The sequence below is a fragment of the Lissotriton helveticus genome, chromosome 3_1 (assembly GCF_964261635.1).
Source record: "Lissotriton helveticus chromosome 3_1, aLisHel1.1, whole genome shotgun sequence".
NCBI lineage: Eukaryota > Metazoa > Chordata > Amphibia > Caudata > Salamandridae > Lissotriton > Lissotriton helveticus.
Genome location: NC_136061.1, coordinates 993,015,393 through 993,040,117, shown reverse-complemented (window position 1 = coordinate 993,040,117; position 24,725 = coordinate 993,015,393). Strand labels below are relative to the sequence as shown.

Here is a 24,725-nt window from a genome sequence, read left to right as displayed (position 1 = left end):
AAGGACACCACACAAGTTGTTATGAAAATAAAGTACATTTATTTATAACACAACAACCCTGGACTCTTTATGAGGACAGGGCGCTAAGCACAATACAAAACTCTTAAAGAAAATACTGAAAGTCGCACAATTTACACAAATGCCCGAGGGGCACGAAAAACCATATACTACAAAAGTGGAATGCGAATTACTAGCAGGTAAGTAACTATTCTCAGAGGCGTTGGGATCGCTAGGACTGTACTACTGAACCTTTAGATTACTAGCAGGAGGCCTAGGGGGAATCGGGTGCAGAGTGTGCACTCTCACGCGTAATGCGGGACAAAGTCTATGGAGGCTAGTAAAAGCAAAAGTTAGTGTTCTAGTGTTCTCGGGTGAACCCGACTAGGTAGGTCAAAAACGAAAGTGGATCTAGACACTTAGAGAGTTGTTCTACGCTGGAGCACCGTGGTACTCGGTTTACCTAGCCCAGGGGCTGCGGCTGCATAGGGTTCAAGTGTCGTCGGAAACCCTCGTTGACGAACCAGGAGCCTGAAGGAAAAGTTGCTGGCAGGCGGCCAGTGAAGATGTTCCGGGCTGATCCAAGGACTGGATCAGTTGAAGAAGAGTACCTGTAAGCAGAGGGGACCACGTTCTGAATCACTAGCCAGTGATTAGGTGGGCACCAGGATGGCACCGGACGAGGTCACTCAGCCAGGTGAAGAGGTGACACTGGATTCTGCTGCTGCACGGACCAGGGCGCTGATGTCGACCAGGCTGGAGGTCTGCGAGCTGTCCCACGTCGGATGTCTGCTGCTGGCGATGCTGGATCCGTTGGAGGAGGCAACAAGCCTTGGCTAAGGCAAGCCCACGTGGAGACACAAAATGGCGTCTGGAGTGGACCAGGAGGGTCCGAGGAAGTTCCCCTTCAAGAGGAGACAAGGGCCAGTCTAGAGGAGCTAGACCAGCGGTGAAACAAACGTAGGACGTCGTCTGGAGGGTCACTAGCCGACGGGCAAGTGACCGGACAACGTGGCAAGCAGCGCAGGAGCAAAAGGGCCCCACGCAGATCTGGAGGATGCTGGGGGGCTGGACTTCGGTGCTCGTGCTGCTTGGGGTTGGGGCTTCTCTTACCCCAGTGCACCCACTCGAGGGTCCCTCGGTGGTCGTGCTAGGTCAGTGTCGTGCTGGTTCTGATGGTCGCCGGGTCCTCTGGTCTCGTCGCACCCACGCTTCTCAGCTGTGCTGTAGAGGTAGGTTGAGGGCAGAGAGTCCGGGTCTCGTCGAGCTGGGCAGTCTTGATCCGAAGGAGAGGCTGGCAGCAAACCTCAAGATACTTAGTTGGTGCCTGCTGCTGCAGGGTGACTACTCCTTAGTCACAAGGGAGAAATCTTGAGAAGAGTCTTGAGTTCCTTTCGTGGAAAGTAGTTTCAGGATTCAAAGATGATCTGATTTGGAAGGGGGCCTGCTCCTACCTTTATCCTGAGAAAAGGGGCTGGCACGCGACTAAGTCCTGCCCTATGGGTGGGACTAGGAGGGGGGTGGTTACACCCCTCTCCTTTGTCCGCTCTCTCCCCAGCTCAGGGGCAGGTGTGCCCCCAGAACTGGTTTGAGCCGGCCTATGCACAGTGAGCACCGGGGTGCCACTTGCAGTCACCTTCCTCTAAAGCCCTGCCTACCTGGGATACACAAAATCCTGTCTGGGATGGTGCTGGCACCGCCCCTGACAGGAAACCCTTTGTCCTTGCCTCCGTTACTGGAAGGACTCCCAGCAGCAGGAGGGCAGACTTGTGTCTCGGTGGCAGCATCCATTTTGTGGAGCTGAGGCTTGAGTTAACTTTAACCGGGGTTACAGGTTACCAACATGTCGTGTCCCTCTAGAAGGGTGGAATGCTAACCCCGTCGCCAGAATTGGCGAGGGGTTAGTATTCCAATTCGTATGACACCTTACTCGACATGTTTTGATAATGCTATACCAAAGTTAGCATATGACCGCGAGGTACATAATGCACTTAAGAGTATATGGTATAGCGTTATCATGGAACAGCTATTAGGACTTGGTTCCGCAAGCTGCAAACGGGCTCAGCTCATGCCAGAGCACCATTTCACATTATTCCAAGCACTCTGCCTTCAGGATTGATAAGGCCTGCCATAGGAGTGACTGATAGGTATACTATATCTAAAGCAAAGGGTGATTACACCACCATGCCCCAGCTGTCAAGCAGCCAGTTGTGTCAGTTTTAGTTAGTCAGCCCAGGGGTGGCATAATACATGCTGCAGCCCCTGGGAGACCTCTGGGTACACCTATGCCCTGGATACCTAAGGTATACTGTACAGGGACTGATAAGGTGACTCAGTATCCAATCAGATATGTACCTAGGGTACATGGAATCCATTTTAACAGAGAGAGCAGTGGGCCTGGGGTCCTGAATAGCAGGGCCCCAGGTCAACTAAGTCAGAAAACCAGCAAAACACCAGGCAAAAAGTTGGGGGCAACCATAGTCAGGGATCTACCTTCCTACAATCACCACCTGAGGAATCTCAAAATGGGAACGGAAAGGAGTGAACACGGTGAGGATGCTGTTAGGGGAGGATATGTTACTGGATCACAAGAACTTTGCTAGAGAGCAGGGTGTTCCACGTTCCCTATATATTCTGCATGCAAGTATTACTAAATATATTAAGAAGCATTGGGCACCAGATAATAAAGATCCTCTGACACACAAGCTAGTGCATACACTATACCTTATGGGTAATGGCGGCCACCTGACTCGATGGTTGTACAGGGGTATTTGCTCCCATGCAGCAACCTTCCTAGCAGTAATTAGAGCAAAGTGGAATGCTGACATCAGGAGATAAGGTATAAGATTCCCTACTAGATCACCCCAAGAGGGTATCCCGAACTGCTAAATTTAAACTCATACAGTATATGGGGTTACATAGGGCCTACCTTATTCCGCACTTGCTAAATAAAATGTACCCAGAAGCGCAAGATTATTGCCCACGATGTCAAGCACCTAATTCCGGCATCCTACATATGTTGTGGGCCTTCCCTCACCGGTCTGCCTTCTGGGACACCATCATAAGGGTCCTAAGAACTGTAACGGGAGATGCCGATGGGGATACGGCTGCATATTGTATATGAGGTCAGCGGCACCGCCATAAGCAGCAGAAGGTGCAAACCAGGTTTGCGAACCTAACCTTCCTCATCGCGAAACGTTCTATTACAATGAAATGGAAGTCCGCTGTGCCCCCCGCGGCACTTAGCTGACATTGAGAGGTGTCAGATGGGGGAAGGCAAGAGTGCGATGATACAGCGAGAGAAACGTAGGGGTTTACACAAGACGTTGATCTCAATGGATTGGGATGCGATGTTAGAATTATTCATAGCCACGGAAACCCCACCAGTAGGATACGCTGCATGAGACCCCACATAACTTATACTAAACTGTATATACTGTACCGGGATACCCCCAGATACACCCCTAGCTGAGCGTGCGTAACTGCATGCTAAGCAGCTATGTCTGCATATACACTTCCTTTAGAACCGTGCTCCATACCAATATATGCGTGGACAGGAGTAAGGGAGGGGTGGGGGCGAAGGGACGGGGGGGTGCCTGGGGAATGTTGTTTTGATAAACAGACTGATACCATGAACCACTCAGTATGTGATGGGTATGCAATACTTCAACATTAATTTACAACCTTTACTGCTAATGCAACTACAGTTAATATGTAACACATTGTTGCTGGTTCCCCCCTTGGGACTAATGGTATGTACCTACTGACAGTATATCCTTGATATGTCATGATGTTCATAACGAAAATAACTAAAGTTTTTTTTTATTTAAACAATATATTTAGAATATAAATGGGTTAGTGATAAAAAGAGGATTTAAAAATAAATAATGTGAAACATGACATTACAGTGGTATACCAGGTAGTGATACAATCCATTAAAGGGATACACAAATGATGTAGTTCCTGACAATGTTATACAGGTTAAGTAGGTCTTGGTGGGAGAAAAGGTAAAATTACACCATCCACAGTGCTACCATGCATTAAAGTAAAAAATGAGCGGACAGAGCCAAAGTTGCAAACTCTTTAATGTTGGTCTGAGTGCCGTCTGGAAACAAAAGTGATCTACAAGCTTGCAGTACTGATACAGTGATTCTAAAATAAAAATATGCAATATAGCTATTGCTACCCCTGCCAAAATGTTCCTTCAGTACATGCAGAAACATGCAGTACTACTTCGGGAGATCGAGGAGTGATCTTTTCCCTCCTGGTCGTGGCCATAAAATGTAATTATCAGTCTCTCTGCCTAGTTAAATAAGCCTTTTCAATTTCAATATGCATGGTTCATATCTGAAAGAGCCTCTTCGGTTACTGGAAAGCTCAGAAACTCAAAACCTCATCAAACACAAACTCTGCCATTTATCCGTAAGATCGTGCATTCATTCAACTACTTACCAGCTAATTCATCCAATCACCTGTCCACAATATACCACAAACTCAACAAGCGCAGGGAAGATTAATTAAAAGAAGAATAGTAGAAAGAAGACAAATGGTAATGCATAAACTGGACGAGATCGAGCTGGGAGTTACGAATAAATAAAAAATGAAAAATAGCAGTGAATGGCCATCTTAGAATGGTATTCTGCAAAGTGATTAATTGTTGTAACAATCAACGATGGCTGAAATGTTTCTTCCAACTGAGACAGTCATTTTGGAAAGGTAAATGATTGATACACTACAGGCAATACCCTTCAAGATGGTTACCAGGTTCAGAAGCAGTGGTCATGCGGTATGCGGTGGATGGCAGATGGAAATTAACTGTAGCATTGTCCAGGAAGCTGCAGAGTGCTGCCAAAAAAAGAAAAAAAAGTGACCTATAAAAGTGAAAATACGCACCTAAAGTGACTGGTGGACCAGTCTTGGCACTGAAGCCAGTGCTTAATTTGTGGGGGAGAAATGCTGGGGCCCTTGTCAGCCGGAGCTGTCGGGGCAAATCTTAAAAAGTACTTTAATGCACACATTGCTAAATGCTAAGCATAATAAAAACTACACATATAAGTGTAAATGGAGTCGACAAAAAAAATATACAATCCTTCCTAAAAGCCCTTACAAGGATTCTCAAATACAAATCTTCTACCCCCAGGTTTAGCCAGAGGGGTAGCAGACAACAAAATCCTTGCCTACTACGGTCCTTAAATGCTGTTTTTATCATATATTGTTCACCATAAATAAACCCGCACTACTGACATTGTCATAGCTCTTTATAATAAATAGATCACACAAGACATCTGACATAACTGTTTAATTAACATGTAGCTTTTCTCATTGGTTTCTCAAAATCAACGCTGCTCTATTGTATTAAGCATACGTTTTGCTACAAGGCAACCACCAGCCATACATGAATAAAATAACAAATATGTACAAAACTACAGTTGGCAAAGCAATATAGAACCCTTGTGGGCATACCAAGGATTCTCACACTACAAATCATTTAGCATGGGGGTTTTCAGAAGGAATAACAAAACGCCAAAACCCTTGCCTCCCATTGTAATCTGTGAGATTAAAAAAATATATATATATCTGTACACAGACTTTACCACAGTGTATTAATAACTGTCCCTGAAAGGCCTATTACTATTATAATATTTTAACAATAAACAAGTAAGGTTTATTGCCTTGGTCATAGATTTTCATTTAAAAAATCTATGACCTCTGGCATGACACATTTTTCCCAAATAAACCAATTAAACCTACAGAGTTATTAGGCACACAAAAAATGAACTCAGGCCAACTTTCCCCCAAGGGAGGCATCATGCATACAGTCATACCATTACAAAGGCAGTAAACAGACAGTCATAAAATTACACATTTGTATGGAGGAGGAGCCGCGCCAGCAACCAAGATGGCCGCTTAAGGACCGGCTCCGCCGGCCGTCCCATCCTGACTCGCCATCCGGCATAATATCCTGAGTCCCGTCCCTACCATCTGGTGGGTGACCCACAGCTGTGCCACGGGGTGAAAATTTGGAGAGTTTGGGTGGTCCGGCGATCGACAATCATCGTCTGTACCTTTGTGGCCTACTGGGCGACGAGACCGGGACCTTGAGTGCGGCCCTGCCAGCCTTGGAGTTCAACAACATCGGCGAGGGGGACTGGAAGTGACCGGTCGGAGACCTGGCCACGAAACTTTTGTCACTTCGTGGGTGCAGGACGGCCCATTATCCAGCTGCATGGCCTAGAGACTTTTGCCACGACGGGAGTGACCCGCGGGCGCCTGGTTTCGGCGTACTTCGGGCAGGATATTCGGTCAGACCTTGGTCGGGAGGTAGACATGGTGCCTGGGACTCTCGGTGACCCTGAGCTATGGTTGACCTGCTGGACAGTCTCTGAGGTGGCCCGAGGTGACTGTGTGCTACGACCGTGAGTCGTCATATCTTGTGCGGTGTATCAGACTCGGAGGGCAGAATGGCGGCGAGAGCAGACCCCGATAAACCTAAGTCCAAGTCTGTGAGAGGGACCAGGCAGGTCCAGTCTAACAAACTGGATCGGTACACCATGCCAAAGGGGTCCCCGATCGAGGTGCAACGGGGTCCAGCCGGGGGCCAGCAGGGCGAACCCGCCGGGGACGACCCGACGATGAGAGATCTAATGGCTGCAATCACTGGGGTCCAGTCCTACCTGAGCAAGATGGACAACAAGTTGGACACAGTCTCCATTGAGGTGGGCCTCATCAGGGTGGATCTCACGAAGACAAGCGAAAAAGTTAAGTCCCTGGAGGTCAAGGCATCGAGCCTTATGGAGGATGTCACGGAATTGCAGCAGGAGGTGAGGGAACTTAAGGCAGCCAGGACTCAGGTTGACCGGAAACTTGATGACTATGAGGGGCGTGCAAGGAAAAACGTACACATCCTTGGTGTGCCGGAGAAATCGGAGGGCCAAGCCCCGCACCTCTTTGTGGAAAATCTGATCCTCAATCACCTTCAGCCCAAGGGCCTCAGTAACTTTTTCACGGTGGAATGGGCGCACAGGATTCCTGGGGGACGACCGAGGCCGGGGGCGGCTCCTCGCCCCCTGATAGCACGGGTCCTGAATTTCCGGGACAGGAATGTCATCCTGCAGACGGCGCGGGCTTCGGGCCCGTTGGCCTTTGAGAATGCTTCCCTGCTGTTCTTCCCTGACTTTACGCAACTCGTGCAGAGACAGCAGCAGAGCTTCATGGCGGTTAATCGGAGATTGAGGGACATGGAAATCAAGTACTCGATGATGTTCCCGGCCCGCCTCCGGATTAAACAAGATGGCAAGACCTGGTTCTTCAATAATCCTGAGGTGGCGGCGTACTGGTTGGATAGAGTTCGGGGGTCGGAGTCCGAGGCTCGCGCCCAGGCGGAAGACGAGGGACAATGAACTTACTGGACTGTGGTTGACTGTGGTTGAGCGGACTTACCGAGGTGGCGCGGCTGTGGATTTGTCAGGGGCCATTGTCTGTTCCCCCCATTTGTAGTGTGTTGTGAATTTATTTGCATCAGTCCTTGGAGGGGGATATTTCCGAGTCGGGGCGTGGGGGGGTTGGCGGTTCTGTTGTAAGGTCCTCCTCTGTTTTCTACTTTTAGTTAATTGTAGTCTAGATCTGGGGAGACAGGCAAACTGCTAGTTGGGGATGAGCGCAAGCTGTATGCAGGGGTGCAGGGGGGGTTGGGGAGTGGGGTTTTGTGGTTTTTTTGGGGGGGGTTTTGTTGTCTGTTTTTTGTTTTTGCATTGGGTGTCATCGAATATTTTGGATTTGCTGAATGTTAATCATGACTTCCAGTAGACCGGGATTGGGCTTTTCCATACTCAGTTGGAATGTGAATGGTTTAGGAGATAAGATCAAACGAGCTATGGTGGGGCAATTGATCAGACGACACTCGCCAGAAGTGGTACTGTTGCAAGAAACTCATCTTATGGGCAAGAGATGTATGGCACTGCATAGAGGGGGCTACAAGCTGGTGGCGCATGCGGGTTTCACTACCGGGTCTAGGGGAGTGGTATCCTGGTGAAGAACTTGTTCCCCTTCACTATACAGGCAACCTGGACTGACAATCGAGGACGATACATTGGCATCTTGGGGTTGTGGGAGGGTAGAACGTCACGTTTATGTCAGTTTATGTCCCTCCGGCCCTGCAGGCGGATACCTTTTGCGACCTGTGTAAGATCTTCCTTACTCTGCCTGTTGGGGTGCTGGTGTTGGGGGGGGACTTTAATGCAGTGATGGATGGCGAGGCTGATAGGCATCCCTCCCGGGTTTTGTTGTCGTCCCGTAGGTGGTTGTCAGATTTTGTAGCTACCACTGGACTGTTGATGGGTGGAGGTCGAGGCACCCTGGAGACGTTGAGTACACGCATGTCTCTGCTGCGCACTGCTCCCTCTCGAGGATAGACTATGTCTTGGTGCCTGCGCTGCAGGCGGCGTGGATTCAGGAAGTGCGACACTTGGCTAGGGGGGTGTCCGATCATTCGACTTCAGATCGTACGGGGTGATGTGGCTAGGATTGCCCCGATTAGTGCATGGCGTTTGAGGGACCCCGGCACCAGGAAGGAGATAGTGCGTGCTACTGATAGCTACTTTCGTGAAAATGTTGGTACGGTAGACTCGAGGTGCTCCCTTTGGGAAGCGTACAAAACTGTTGTTAGAGGAGAGGCGCTTTCTCTCATTTCCGGACAGAAGAAAAAGAGCAGGGCAGAGATAGATAAGGTGGAGGCGGATCTTTTGGCCCTGGAGAGGGAGGTGTCTTCTAGCACTGACCGGGGGGGTTTGCACCGCCTTCGGCTCCTTCGGGATGAGTATAGGAGCCTGGCACGTAATAAGGCCAGGACGCAGCAGGCTGACACCCAGAGCAGAATTTATGAGCATTGCGACAAGACCAGTAAACTGATTGCATGGTTAGAGAAGGGGGAGTGGGCGTCTTGTCTTGTGCCGGAACTGTTGATTGAAGGTTCAGGCAAAACCTCGGATCCCCAGCAGATAGTAGACGAATTTGCCCGGTATTACGAAGAGGTGTACAGGTCGGAGGGGACATATTCTGAGAGTGACAACGCTGATATGATACGGGACATCCCAATGCCCGCCCTGTCAGACGAGGATAGAGCGTATCTAGACTCTGCCTTTACGAATGATGAGGTGGCGGCGGCCATACGAGGGGTTCTTTCCGGGAAGGCCTCTGACCCGAACAGGCTCACTATTGAGTTATACAAGCTGAAGGCTAACAGGCTGGCCCCGTTTCTACGGGACATGTATGAGGAAAGCAGGGATAAGGGTTATCTGCCTTATGATCAGCGGGTCGCTAACATCATTGTGATCTATAAGGACGGTAAACTGCGACTGGAGTGCCCTTCCTATCGGCTGATATCGCTCCTGAACGTTGAACCTAAGGTGTTGGCCAAATTACTTGCAACTAGACTAGTGAAAGTCATCACGTCCTTAGTGCATCCCGATCAGTCTGGCTTTATGCCGCGCCGCAATACCGCCCTTAATCTTCGTAGACTGCATGGTGTCCTGGGAGGCGCGTCCCAAATACATGAGCCGGCGATTCTCCTATCGTTGGATGCCACTATGGCTTTTGATAGAGTGGAGTGGCTCTATCTTTTTGCGGTCTTGGACAAACTGGGGATTGGTCTAGAGTTTGTGCGATGGGTTCGCCTTTTGTATTCCGGCCCTTTGGCTCGAGTGGTCGTCAGTAATCACAAGTCGGGGGACTTCCCATTGGGGAGGGGCACCCGGCAGGGTTGCCTCCTTTCCCCGCTTTTGTTCGCCTTGGCTCTGGAGCCATTCGCGGCTTGGTTGAGGTGGGACAGATCGATTAAAGGGTTGAGGTGGACGTCGGACTGGGAAGACAAAATTTCACTGTATGCGGATATCCTGTTGTATTTGACCTCCCCTAGGCATTCACTGATTGTGTTTTTGGATATACTGGCGATGTACGGGAAGTATTCCGGTTTCGCTATAAATTGGGCGAAGTCAGTCCTCTTTGTGTTGAGTGGAGACCCGCCTAATGTCCCGACAAATTGTCCGGTAAAACTGGAGACGGAGGGGTTTCGTTATTTGGGTATTTTTGTATCGAAGGACCCCAAGGTGAGATATAGCGCTAATTTGGTACCCCCGTTGGCTAGGCTTAGAGGGGATGTGGCGAGATGGAAATCTCTACCGCTCTCCCTGTTGGGTCGGGCGGTTTTATTTAAGATGCTGGCTCTTCCGCGTTTCCTGTATGCCCTTCAAAACACCCTTGACCCGGTACCTCCCTCATACTTTAAGGAAATTGAGTCTCTTCAGAGACAGCTCCTTTGGGATGGGAGACCGCGGATTGATGTTGCCATGGTATGACGGGGGGATTGGCTTGCCTAACATCCGGAAGTACTATTGGGCTTCCCAGCTGGCGGCCATTAATCATGCCATCTATGGCTCGCCAGTTGATCCCGGATATGTTTTGGATTGTGGCCAAATGCCCGTGGGTGAATACACCAGAGCGTTGCATGCTAGACAGGGACGGTTTCCTTTGGTGGGACCGCCGGCAGTTGCGACGCCAGTGTGGCGAGCCCAACTGTTCTCTTAAGTGGGATGGGAAGATTACTTTGGCGACTCCACTATGGAACTCGGAGGGTTTGGGCAGATTGTGGAAATCGAAAGAATTTGATCGGTGGGACCTTATCAGGATCTCGCAGGTGAAAGACTTGTGGGGGAAAAACTGGATTCTCACATTTGAAGAGTTGCAGGACAGACACCAACTGCACGAGAGTGAGCGGTTTTGGTATATACAGATTAAGCACACGTTGCTGGCTTGCGTTCCCTGTGGTTTTACACCCCCGGAGGCCTCTCCACTGGAGGACCGGGTCCTGGATGGGCATCTCCCCACTAAGGTGATATCGCTGATTTATAAGAAGTTGATTAACCCCACCGATGATCCATGAGTGGCACTCGGGGAACAATGGATTGCTGATGGGTTGGTCTTAGATGATGAAGATTGGGGGGAGGCGGTATCGTCTCCTAGGACAGTAGCCGTCTCGATGAGGCTTAGGTTGGTGCAGCTGAAGATTCTCCATCGCTCATACACCACAGGTCTTAGACTGTTGCGGATGGGTTTAGCTGCAAATGCGGACTGCCGTAGAGGGTGTGGGATGATTGGGACATTTATGCATGTGCTGTGGGAGTGTGCGGAGGTTCGTGAATATTGGACTGCTGTGCATGGGAAAATACGGGAGGTGTGGGGAGTGCAGCTTGAGTTGGAAGCGCGCCGTTGCTTGCTCAATGTATGGGAGCCGTCCGACCTCATGACCCACGGGAAACTCTGGGTCACACTTGCTTGTATGATTGCCAAACGTAATATTGCGCAGCTATGGGGTGCCAGCCAGGCCCCCCAGATTGGGAATGGATAGACCTGGATTGGTGTATGTTTCGTGAGCGGTCTGTGTATGTTGCTAGGGGGAGACCCTGAAAATGGGGGAAGATTTGGGGTGCTTGGAATGCATACCGAGGTGATATTTGTGTGCCCCCCGCTCTAGCAGATGTCACTGAGATGTTGGATTCCACCTGATTCCGTTATTGTTTATTATGTATTTTTGTTGTAACCAAGGAAGTTCTGTGATAGTTGTACGACGGCGAACATCACCCGATGCAATTTTTTGTTATTGTTTGTTCTTTATGTGTTTAATAAAAAGATTTATAAAAAAAAAAATACACATTTGTAAATCTCCTACTCCCAGGGCTTGTCAGAGAGGGCAACCAGCAATGTCAGCTATTATATTAATCTATGAAACTTCACACAACAAAAAAACACCTGTCCACAGGCTTCAACATAGTGTAATGATAATTTACTCCCAAAAGCCTATTGGCTTTAACATAAACTCGCCTAGTAAATAAGTCAGGCCTACTGCCTTTGTCGTAGCTTTTCATAGTGAACAGATCAGAAATAGGGGGTTTCATTTAACATTTCCCAAAGAACCAATCAGGCCTATAGGCTTTATCATTGGCTGGATAAATTAAAAATAAACTCAGTCCTGCTGTGCCTAAACTTTCCCACAAAGCAAGCATCAGATATGCAGTCATAAAATTCCAAATATGTAGTATAAAACCCCTCTTAAAGGGACTAACAATTATTATCACAGTGAAAATATTCTACCCCTGGAGTCCGTCATGGGAGTAAACAATACAAAATGTCTTACTACAGTAATCACTAAGATTTCATGTGACAAAATACCCCTTTTCATGCTGTAATACACAATATATCAATCCACTCTTAAAGATCAGATGGATTGTAACATATGCTTTCCAAAAAAGTAAATGTGGCTTACTCTCTTTGCCATAACCTTTCATAATCCACATATCAGATCTAGGCCACTGGACGTAGCTTTTCTCATTAAACCAACCAGGCCTATGTTATTGGCTTGTTTAAATAACCAGTTTAGGCCTACTGCTTTACACAGATGCTTTCCCACAAGGTAACAGTCAAAAATACCAGAAAACAATGATTATCATAATGCAAATCTTCAACCCTCAATGTTTTCCAGAGAAGGCAACCAACACCAAAATACATGCCTTGTACAGTAATCTGTGAGATTTCACGGAACAAAAGATCAGTCTACTTGCTTTGAAACTTCGTAATAGCAATCCACCCTTACTGTTTTTCACTACATTGGTGTAAATTATCAAGATAAACACATCAGACATACAGCATTTAACTGAACATTTCCCAACTTGATACCAACTTGTTGTTGTAATCAACTAGGGCCTACTGCATTTAATATAAGCTTTGCCACAAGGCAACCATTGGCATAAGGTCATAAGATTAGAAATATGTGCAAAATTATAATTGACAAAACATCTTACAACCCCTACTAAGTTGACCTACAAAGATGCTCACAGTGCACCACCTGCCCCTCTACAGAATTGTCAGCGAGGGCACCCGACAGCAAAATACTTGCCTACCATAGTGGTCTGTGAGATTCCATGTAACAAAAAATCCAACTACAGGCTTTAACATAGAACAGTAACAGCCCATCCTTAACCCGTTCGCTGCTTCGGTCGGCCAACGGCCGTCGCGATAACTACCTGGCTAGTGCTGCGCATGTCCGTTGGCTGACACGGCCCCGACCACTCTTTAAAACCGCCGCGGAATTTTGACCGCAGTAAAGGGGTTAAAAACTTGGAGATGTTCGCCACTATAAACAACTTAGCCCTACTACCTTTGTTGTATGTTTTCATGGTAGCAGATCAGACTAATGGCATTAGGACTCAGGAGTAACTTTACTAAAATTACCTGCCAGAATTTAGAAAAACAACTAGAAAAATCCAAATGAGACTGGTTGTATATAATTTTAGTTTTAGAGTTAACTTTTCTTGTTTAGGACATGCTCTAGTAGACTGGAGTCCCAAAGTAGTAGTGCCAAATGCTCATTCATGACAATATTGATAGAGCAAAAATTTCAGCTCCAATTCTTTTTCGGAAGCTGTGTAAAACTAAAAAGGGTAAGCCATATGGATAGTCATCTTTCTAATTGTACGCTTTATTAATCTCCACAAAATGCGGCTATTTCTCCAGTTCACAGTCTTTTTCTTTTTGCATGAAATCATATTTTACTTGTTTGCTGGTGGTAGACTCAAGAAATTCTGACTGCTTCATGCATGCCCTATAAAAACTGTTAATAAGACAGGCAGTTGGATGGAATTTAGACGTAAATATTTTAGCTCTCATTCCAAAATTCTTAAGGAAAGTAAGCACTCACGGGTGACGTTTCTCAGGTTCTTTTATTCAGACGAAAAAGTGCTTACTTTCCTTAAGAATTTTGGAATGAGAGCTGAAAACAAAACAAAAAAAACATGATATATATATATATATATATACACACACACACACACACACACACACACACATACATACATACATACATATACACACACACAAAAAAACAAAGGTTATAGTAACATTATAGTAAGGTGAATTTATCAATGACAACATGAACTTTTGGAACTAAACGGAGCTAACTATAACTTGGGCCTCCACCATGCACTGCTTATGACAACACCCATGACATGTTTTATGACACCATTTATCACATATCAAATGACTTCATTGAGGACATCACGGATGACATCATCCAAGCTTCTTTTGTTCACGTTGCTCTATATCCGCTTCGCTCGGAATTCCCCCACCATGCGGGAGAATTCCACGCGGTGCACGGTTCGAGCGGCCCCAGGCCATTCTCCGCACACGCCCACAGTGACGTCAGACAGCCAGGGGCCGTCCGACGCACCGAAGCGGGTAAACAGGTATACCAGAGCTATGAAAGTAAAAGCAAAATAACTCAGACTAGTATGAAGCATTATCACTGCTATCATACATACAACCCCCTGTTATTTTCAACATTTAGACTATACCATACACTTCATGTGTAGCCAAGTTCAAGTTGACTATGAACCACAGATGAAAGGGTAACCTATCCTGCACAGGGAGTTCAATCTGTATACAACTTTTCAGGGAAAACACGTTTCTCCAGATACTGAAGCCCTGTCACATAACTAATGTCCAACTACGGACAGCTTTTACCAGTATAAAACCCCTGACAGTCACTGAATCTACACTGAGAAAAGAAGTGGATATAAGTAGAAAAGTGGGTACTATTGACACTGTGTACTCTATGGAGTTTACTCTGTACCAGTTTGTTTGCAGGGAACTCGCATGAGAAATACACCACAAAGTATTAAAGAGCATCTACTAAGAACAGTAAAAACTCTAAATCAAGATATTTTTCCACACAACTTTTGCCTCAGTCAAAACAAGATGGATAGCCATTCTCTGTAGTTGACCATTTGAAGGGGCAGTAGTAGCAGAACACTCCAACACCAATTGCTGGACACTGGGGTTGCCTTTAAAATAGATTACATGTGCTGCACAAGAGTCCATCCTTATTCTCCAAACACACATCAAAAATTTCCTCCAGATCTCCAACTCTGGAGCCTTCCAACATGCTAAGGGAGCCTAGTAATCAGAGGAGATTTGAACATTGCGATGGACAACTTAGTAGACAGAAGTGACAATATAGGAGCATCATCATCACAATTTAAGGGTTGGTTGAGGGAAATAGGGCTAAGAAAAGCCCAGTGGGGGTTACATGATTATGAGAGGGACTACACCTTTTATTCCTCCGCACATAACTCATATGCATGCCTAGACTGCTTCCTCCTGGGGGATAGGTTGATAAATGTCTATAAAGAGATTAAGTTAGGGCCGTTTGTCCTATCTGACCACACCCCTCTGGTAGTGGCTCCGGACCTACCAGCAACCTCCCACAGACAGATGTTTTTGAGACTCAATAAAAACCTGGTGAATTACCCTGTCAAGAGAGTCGACCTAGAAGAGGAAATGGACAGATTTGTAAAGGAAAATTATGTCTCAGAAATGTCGTCTGCCACTCTCTGGGATCCTCTTAAGGTGAATACAAGGGCATTTTTATAAGATTGGCTGCCAGATACAAGCGTAGACGTCTAAATAAAAAAACAGAACTAGAATCTGCATTTAAACAGGTGGTTGATCTCCATAAGCAGGCCCCATCACATAACAGCGGAGAGGTATGTACCAACAGAGTGTACCGTAAATCCTAGAACAAGGCAGAATACGCCTTACTCCACAGAAAGAAATGGTACTACTAATTAGCTAATAAAGCAGGGAAATCGTAGCTGTGCGGTTGCAAGCGAAGGTCAATAGATAGAGGATCCATAAAGTGAACAATAAAGAGGAAGGCAAGGTCCGAGATGATTGAGACATAGCGGAGGTATTTTGTAATCTCTATTGGAGCCAATCCTTAGACCATCCCATCCCAAAAGAAAAACTTAAAAGAGGAAAACTGCTATGCCCTGATTGCTACCCATCGACTTATATAAAGCTACACGGCACCCAGGCGGCGCCAACACTCACAGGACTTTATAATGACATCTTGAATCAGGTTAACTCCTGCCCACAAAGTGCCAGGTAGCAGTGGTATTTACACATAAACCAGGCAAGGATCCAACATCATAGGCATTATTCAGACCCATCTCTTCTAAACAATGATCAGATCTCCTCACGGGTATTCTGGAATAGAGGCTGGGCCCCTACTTCTCTGACATAATAGATATTGACTAAGTGGGCTTTTCACCAGGGAGCCAGTACTGTGATAATATGAAAAAAGTGCTCCACATCATAGAGAATGCACAAAGAAAACACAAAAATGATGTTGGATAGCCTCGATTAAATGTACATGATGGGAATACTACAGAAATTGGGTCTCGGTTCCCACTACTTGAATTGGGCCATGAAAAGTTACTATCGTCCTACAGCCAGAATAGGGGTGAACGGCACGGTATCTCCATAGGACAAGGCGCAAGACAGGGCTGCCTTCTTTCACCCCTTATCTTCGCCTTCATCCTCAAACCACTTGCTGACACAATTTAGAACAAGGTAAACAAGGGTCAATAAGGGTAATCCACAAGCAAGGATGTCTTCAAGCTCAATGTTTGCACATGACCGAGTGCTCTCCTTGACAGACCCTCTGTATTGACTACCACAAGTGTTTGAAGAACCTACGAGGTTTAAGGCGCTTTCCAATTTTAAGTTCAATCTCACTAAAACAGGAACACTTCTGATAAACTCCATGCCACACCACGAATTTTTCGAATGGTCTGGTTACAACTGAAACCAGTGATATTAGTTACGAAACCTATGGTGATTTAGAGAATAAAACAACAATAGCACATCATACCCTTGCTAGGCAAAGGCTAGTTGTTGACCTTTCACAAAATGTGCCAGACTAAAGTATAGTTCAAAGCCTTCCAAGTAACAAGGATGGTGTGTTGAAGGGATCATATAGATGTCTTTATTCAGTAGATAAATATTAGGGATCTTATTCTAATACACACTATTCTGAGGCAACCTTCTGCGCCGTAGTAATCTGAGGGAATGGTTAAGGCCCAATACAATGAGGACTGTTCTTCCAAAGTGCCGGCGACATGACTCAGTGAGCGAAACAGTTCCTGATGTGATGCAAATGTGTTTTTTCTGAATACAGACAAGGATAACTCATCTTTTAAAGATTGACAAATTGAGGACCATGATATAAGCTAACAATAACGACTGTTTACAGTGTTTAGAAACATCATATATGTGGTTTGAAGCACTATGTAAAAAGAAAATACATTATTATAGATTTCCATCAGACAGTACAGAATAATTTGTACTTGAACCACAGTATGCGGTAAAATTATTTTTTCATGCCCTAGTACTATTTATGTTTTCAAACCCTAACATTGTATTCCTAATGGTGTTCTATGGGTGATGAGCATTACTTCAGCTGGATCTCATCGTACCCAACATGAATATTTCGTAATGCATTAATACATCTAATTTGGCATCAAATTATACGATATGGATATAAATGTGTTTCGAGTTACAGAGGTCTACAACACTTGGCACTCTTGAACATTATGACGTTTATGATTATTTGATATGAGCTCTATCAAATCATCATAAAAGAACAACTAAGATATGGCTTTTAAATAAGTAACATTCTGAGGAGACATTCTGCTTGCTATTTCTCACGGCTCATTAAAATCTGAATGCCATATCAATAGGGAAGATACGCACTCTAAACAACTCAACACAATCTTAAAGTAGTACTTATATAATTAAAAATATGTGGAACAAATTGCACTAAAACATTTTTTCACAAAAATGTCATTGTAAGGCCCCACAGTCAGGTGTTTTTTCACAATACACGACACATTAGTGTTTAGTAAACGCAGCACGTGAATCGTTCTAACCCCACTTAATTTTAGTGGATTGAAGCCACTGGCCAGCTCAGTCCAGCGCCAATGTAAGACTCGTAGCGATAATGACATACATTTCTCTACTAAGGTAACATGACAGACTCCTCCCTCGATGAGCACATACTGCAAAACCGAATAATTGGCTCTGAAGTCAAAGTATGCTAGAACTAAGAAGGTATTTCCTATGACTTCGCTTCCTTTAGCACCGCTGTGCTTTTTAAATACTACCTGACCGGTCCCTGTTAGTTTGAAGGTATGCCCTGTCCCTATTAGTTTTAGGGTGTTTAGTTTGCCACCGTCTTTGACCCATTATTTATTAATAGTGTTGGGAATTAAAGTAGGAGCGGGCGCTGAATTTGTGTAATGAATGTAATCGTTCCTAAGAACCTTCCCATTCGCGAAGTAAAAATCGGATAGTTCCTTGTGGATCTAGGACCTGTCAGAAGCCACTAATTTGAGTACCAGTTGTAGACACTCACACACGCTTCACTATCCCATTTAAAGTACAATTTAAACAGCACTGTTTTCAAATGTAGGTAGTCTCATTTTGCCCACTTGGTTTGAAAAGTGTGGCATCAGTCTTGTGCCTGCAGTGTTCCTAATGTTTAGAGAAGCAGCTGCTACAGCCATAGTGAACAGGTGGTGTAAAAACACAACATCAGAAACTTCTCCCCCAATCAGTCAGGGGTTACGGAACGTGGTCTCACCTCAAGTCTTCGGTCAGAAGATATCAAAATCCTGCTTGTCTCTGCTTCACTGTCTGCCGAATCATGAGTGTTTTACTGTATACGAGTAAAACGCTTCATCCCGAGCTGCCCCGGAAGAGATGGCTACGCCGCCCCGGAAGAGCTCTCTGGCGTTCCAGAAGTAGATTGCCCAGCCGCTATTGTGCCGCCGGCATTTTCTAACATTTGGTATCCCTGTGATAGTATGTATCTTCCTCTCTTCGGCCGTCTGGTAAAAATAGCCTGGCCTCGTCCTTGAAACCGATAGATACAGATGATCTCTGTGGCTTTCTTCTTATCGATCATATTTTGTTTTCATTGAAGCCGCTCAGTATTCATATTAAAGAAGCACACCCTGGGAACTGCTAAGCGAGGTATTCTTTGAAGCCTCCTGCGTAAAGATGTAGTCTATTTAATATGGTATGTGAATTGTTTAAGAAAGAGTAAGCACCCGTACTAAATCATACATGACAATATTCAGTGGCAGCTGGTGACGTTTAAAGAGGTAGAGCGTAAATGTTGTGGATGATTATTAAGTAGTGAGTCAGCCAAAGGAGGGAGCGCAACTAACATAAGGGTAGCTTCGGTGGTTGTCCACTGAGAATTTGAAATATTTGAAAAAAGAGGGGGGAATGGTGCTGTGTCTCTAGCTGAGCTGGAGCTTGACTCGAGCACTTAATGCCGGGGTAAGTGTTTTCCTTCGAATGCACTCTGAAGTTCTGTTGTGCATTCTGTATGAGAACATTGTATTGTAATTGCATTTATATAGCGCTTACTACCCCTGACTAGACGTCGATGCACTTTTTCGGCGAGTAGCACGCTACTCTAGGACCCATAGAGGATTAGTGATAAATTAGTATAATGAAACATGCAAGTACATTTTAAGGGGTGGATAGGTTAGTCAGTTATTTGGATTTGGAATGATAGCAGAAGGATAGAGGAGGAACAAGTATTTGCAATGCAATAGTTCTCGCATTATGAAAGTTTGAGCTATTGGTCTTGTAAATGACAATTTTTTTATTTATGTGTTGGTTTTGAAAATAGCTAAATTAATAGCTTTGTCATTTACAATGTCAATAGTTATAACTTTCGCAAATGTGACACCTATAGCATTTGTAATGCAACATGTTTTGTATTTACGTGACTTGGATGTATTGATATTACAAATAACAATGGCTTTTAATTTTTTTAATAATTAATACTTAAATAAAAGTGATTGTAATTTATAATGGCAATAGTTTAAACTTTTGTAAATAACTTTTGTGAAGATTATGTTCAGTGTATTTTATTGTGACAAAAATCCAAGAACAGAAGTGAAATATTAACATCTTTTTTGTGACATTTGTAATAAAGCTTGAAACATTGAGAGAACATATTTGAACCAGTTGTTGAATGGTTGCACAGATTGATGCTGTGATGGCGCTGAGTGATGTTGTGGTGGCGACGAGTGATGCTGTGGCGTTCAGTGATGCAGTGGTAGCACATAGTGATGTTGTGGTGGCCCTGAGTGATGCTGTGGTGGCCCTGAGTGATGCTTTGGAGGCCATGAGTGATGCTGTGGAGGCCATGAGTGATGCTGTGGAGGCCCTGAGTGATGCTGTGGAGGCCCTGAGTGATGCTGTGGAGGCCCTGAGTGATGCTGTGGAGGCCCTGAGTGATGCTGGGGAGGCCCTGAGTGATGCTGTGGTGGCGCAGAATGATGCCGGGGTAGCGCATAGTGATGCTGTGGTGCTGCTGAGTGATGCTATGGTGGTGCTGAGTGATGCTGTGGTGGTGCTGAGTGGTGCTGTGGTGGTGCTGAGTGGTGCTGTTGTGGTGCTGAGTGATAATGTTGTGGTGCTGTGGTGGTGCTGTGGTGCTGAGTGATGCTGTGGTGGTGCTGAGTGGTGCTGTGGTGGTGCTGAGTGATAATGTGGTGGAGCTGAGTGATAATGTGGTGGTGCTGAGTGATGCTGGGGTAGCGCGGAGTGATGCTGGGGTAGCGCTGTGTGATGATGTGGTGATGCTGAGTGATGCTGTGGTGGTGCTGAGTGATGCTGGGGTGGCGCTGAGTGATGCTGTGGTGGAGCTGAGCGGTGCTGTGGTGGAGCTGAGCGGTGCTGTGGTGGTGCTGAGTGATAATGTGGTGGTGCTGAGTGATAATGTGGTGGTGCTGAGTGAGGCTGTGGTGATGCTGAGTGATGCTGGGTTGGCGCTGAGTGATGCTGGGTTGGCGCTGAGTGATGCTGGGGTGGCGCTGAGTGATGCTGTGGTGGCGCTGAGTGGTGCTGTGGTGGCGCTGAGTAATGCTGTGGTGGCGCTGAGTGATGATGTGGTGGCGCTGAGTGATGCTGTGGTGGTGCTGAGTGATGCTGGGGTGGCGCTGTGGTGGTGCAGAGTGATGCTGTGGTGGTGCAGAGTGATGTTGTGGTGGTGCTGAGTGGTGCTGTGGTGGTGCTGAGTGATGCTGTGGTGACGCTGAGTGGTGCTGTGGTGGTATTGAGTGAAAATGTGGTAGTGCTGAGTGATAATGTGGTGGTGCTGAGTGGTGCTGTGGTGGTGCTGAGTGATAATGTGGTGGTGCTGAGTGATGCTGGGGTAGCGCTGAGTGATGCTGGGGTAGCGCTGAGTGATGATGTGGTGATGCTGAGTGGTGCTGTGGTGGTGCTGAGTGGTGCTGTGGTGGTGCTGAGTGATGCTGGGGTGGCGCTGAGTGATGCTGTGGTGGTGCTGAGTGATGCTGGGGTGGCGCTGAGTGATGCTGTGGTGGTGCTGTGGTGGTGCTGAGTGGTGCTGTGGTGGTGCTGAGTGATGCTGGGGTGGCGCTGAGTGATGCTGTGGTGCTGAGTGATGCTGTGGTGGTGCTGAGTGGTGATGTGGTGGTGCTGAGTGACTGCTTTTAGCATGTGGTAAGTGTGGGGGGGTTCATTGTGGGATTGTGGAGGAGGAAAGGTGAGGGAAGGAATGAGAAGAATAGTTCTGGGTGCTGGGGTCATTGAATGCTCCCCTTTGCAATTGAAAAAGTCAGGGTGGAGTTGGGGACAATGCTTGGCTCCTTTTAAGGCCAAAGTTTCATGCGGTTTTACCAGACCGTATTCGGGTCTGGCGTTCCTACATCTGGTAAAACTAGGTGTGTGAACATCAGGCCAGTCTTGGTGGAATGAGAGTGATTTCGAATGAATGAGTAAAAATTTTTATGAACGCATGTTAGAGGCATGTGAGGGAGTGTGAGTGAGAGCAATGGTGAGTGAATACAACTGTCAGTGATAATGAATGAGTCTGGCAGTAAGAATGAGTGACAGTGAAAGAGTAAGTGCAAGTCCATTTGAGTAAGAAAGAAACTGCTGGAAAGCAAAATGAAACAAGCGCAAAAGACACGCAGGATACTTAAAAGCGGCCGCGAAATGAAATGAAAAGCGGCCGGGAAATGCTCTCGGCATTGCGGGGGCTGGGGGCGCATTCCTTTGAAGTGTGAAGCGGGGGAGAGGATCCCTTTGAAGTGAAGCTCTCGGCATTGCTGTGGCGGGTCTGATCCAATGATGCGAGGCAGGCGGCTCAGAGAGAAAATGGCAAGCGCGTGCACGGGCACATGCACTCGGCGCAATCCGCCTGGTTTAGCTTTCGTGGCTCCAACTCTATAAGTCTCGACATCTGCAATGCGCAAGCGCATTGGCAGAGGTCGAGACCTAAAAAAAGGTTTGTATTTATATAGCGCTTGTTGGCGCGCGCTATTCAGGAAGCCTACAAAGGATTAGTGGTGAATTAATATGGTGAAATATGAAGTAATTTCAGTGGTGGATATTAGTCAGTTACTTTGAGTGAGAAGGATAGCGGAGGGATAAAAGGGGAAGAAAGATTTGCATTCATATAGCCCTTGTTACCCCTGATTGGTGTTGAATCGCTTTTCTGGTGAGTAGCACGCCACTCCGGAACCCATAAAGGATTACTGTTGAAAGTTAGTATTGTAAAAAAAAAGATATGAAGTAATTTGAGTAATGGATATGTTATTCAGTTATTTGGGTAGTATATCAGTATAGTTTAATATGGAATTTGAGAAGTAAACATGTTAGTCTGTTAATTTTGTTTGAAAAGGATAGTGGAGGGATAAAAGAGTGAAAGATTTTTTTTTTAGGTCTTAGCAATAGGAGGAGGCTTTTGGATGAGTAAAAAGGAGTTTTGGAGGGGAGGACTCAGAGGAAAGAGTTTAGAAAGGTTTGTTAAGGGGATCGGTATAGTAAAAGAGGTGTCAGATGATACAAGGAGGGGTAGAGTAGGAGAGAGTCTAGAAAGGGTTATTTTGGCAATCATAGTAGTGGTATGGGGTTTGGGATAAATGAGAGAGTGGATGTAGAGGATATATTGATAGATGTATAGGATCAGAGATAGGGTAGTGCATTCGAAGGAGTAGTAGAAGAATTTTGAGATGAGTCAGAAGGTTGGGCTAGAAGGTATATTGAGCGAAGTATAGGCTGAGAAATAGGGTAGTGCATTGGCCCTGGTCCCGACCAATCTCGAACAGTCTCAAACAGGAAACTGCCCTTGTCCTCTCTGCCCTTAACAGGCTCAAACAGGAAACTGCCCTTGTCCTCTCTGCCCGTAACAGGTTCAATCAGGCAACTGCCCTTGTCCTCTCTGCCCTTAACAGGCTCAAACAGGCAACTGCCCTTGTCCTCTCTGCCCTTGACTGAGACGCCCTAAGCCTGGCCTTTTTTATAGCCCTAGTAAATCAGGTGACCCCTTCAGCCAATGGGAACCCTAGCCCTAACACTATCCAATTACAACACTAGCCCTAAAATCTAGGAACCAATAGGAGACCAGGACCTTACAGCCAATCTTAGCCCTAGTCCAAGCACTCAATCAGTTTAAAAACTCTGATCTCTACGTCCAATAAAGGCCCTAGCCCTACCAGTAGTCCCAAAACAAGTCCATGCAACCAATGGCACAGGTAGCCCTAGTGCCTACTTCCAATAGAAAGCCTAACCCTACTCTAAGTCCCACACCTAGTCCAGCAACCAATCACACCAGAAGCCCTAATCGTTACTTCCAATTAAAGGTCTAACCCTAGCCCTAGTCCCACCCTACTCCCAATAACATAGGAAGCCCTAGTCCCTACTTCCTCTTTTTTTTTTTTTATTGAAATCAGACATGATACCGTAGGATATCTTGGTAAGGAAAACTATACAGGATACATAATTATATAAACAAAAGAGAACATAAAATTATAACATTATCCTTTCATTGACATTCCTTATGGGCATAATACAATCTTTTCTTTTATCCAACCCCATGTCTATTTTGTTCCTCCATCCAAACCCTAAATGGTTTCCAGATTTTCAAACCTTTCTTCATAGCTTTTAGCCCTTTACATTTGTATAAAGCAGTTTCCTGCCTCCCAATAAATATTAACCGTTTTAGCCACTGAAAATATGTTGGTGGTTCAGACTCCTTCCATACAGTAGCAATCAGGAGACGTGTTATTGATAAACTTAAAAACACAAAATCCCTTTGTAGTACATCAAATTGCAACTTTGCATCATAGCCCAATAGCATTAACGTAGAGGAAATCTTGACATTTCTCCCCAATGTTTGTACCATAAATGACTCAATCCCCGTTTTTAAGTTGTCTAATTTTACACAAGAATAGAACATGTGTATCATGTCAGCTGGTCCATTTTGACATCTAGGGCAACAATTCGATTCTCTTTTTCCCCATTTGAAGAGTTTTAACGGCGTATAGTATAAGCTATACACCGTTTTATATTGTTGAGCCTTTAAGTTAGATGACATAAAAACATTCTTACCCATCTCCAGCACCTTATCTCTATCAACCTCCTCATCACTTAATTTGCTTGACCAGTTTTATTCTGTTCTTTTCAGATCATTAGGTATGAATTTTAAGAGCTCCTGGTAAAAATCTTTGATTCTATTCTTAGGATTACTCATAAGCTGGAGTATTGGTACCGACCCTGAGTTGATACTCTCTTTTGAAATACCTCTCATACAATTCCTAATTTGTAGATATTTAAAACACGAATCACTTTAAAGGGAAACTTTCTGTGCAATTTCTATAAACAAAACTGTGTTATCCCTGTGCACTCGAGATTCTGTGGTGGAGTACTCTGTAGTTAAACACAATCCGGTTGGCGCCACATCTGACGCACGTAGTCTGGCCGTGCCTTATTAACAGTCAACGAAGAGTGAG

General features: G+C 45.7%; 1 protein-coding gene across 4 annotated transcripts in view; it reads right to left on the bottom strand.

Moving 5' to 3' along the window:
* CWC22 (CWC22 spliceosome associated protein) overlaps window positions 1-18,664 on the bottom strand; it is a 377,345-nt gene extending 358,681 nt beyond the window's left edge. For 3 of the 4 annotated variants that reach the window (XM_078681477.1, XM_078681479.1, XM_078681481.1), the window contains exon 1: window positions 18,527-18,664. The gene's annotated coding sequence lies outside the window, so the exon portion shown is untranslated. Of the gene's footprint in view, window positions 1-4,758; window positions 4,843-18,526 lie in introns of all 4 variants that reach the window. The other variant, XM_078681478.1, reaches the window with a different exon arrangement.
* Between the last annotated feature and the right edge of the window lie 6,061 nt (window positions 18,665-24,725).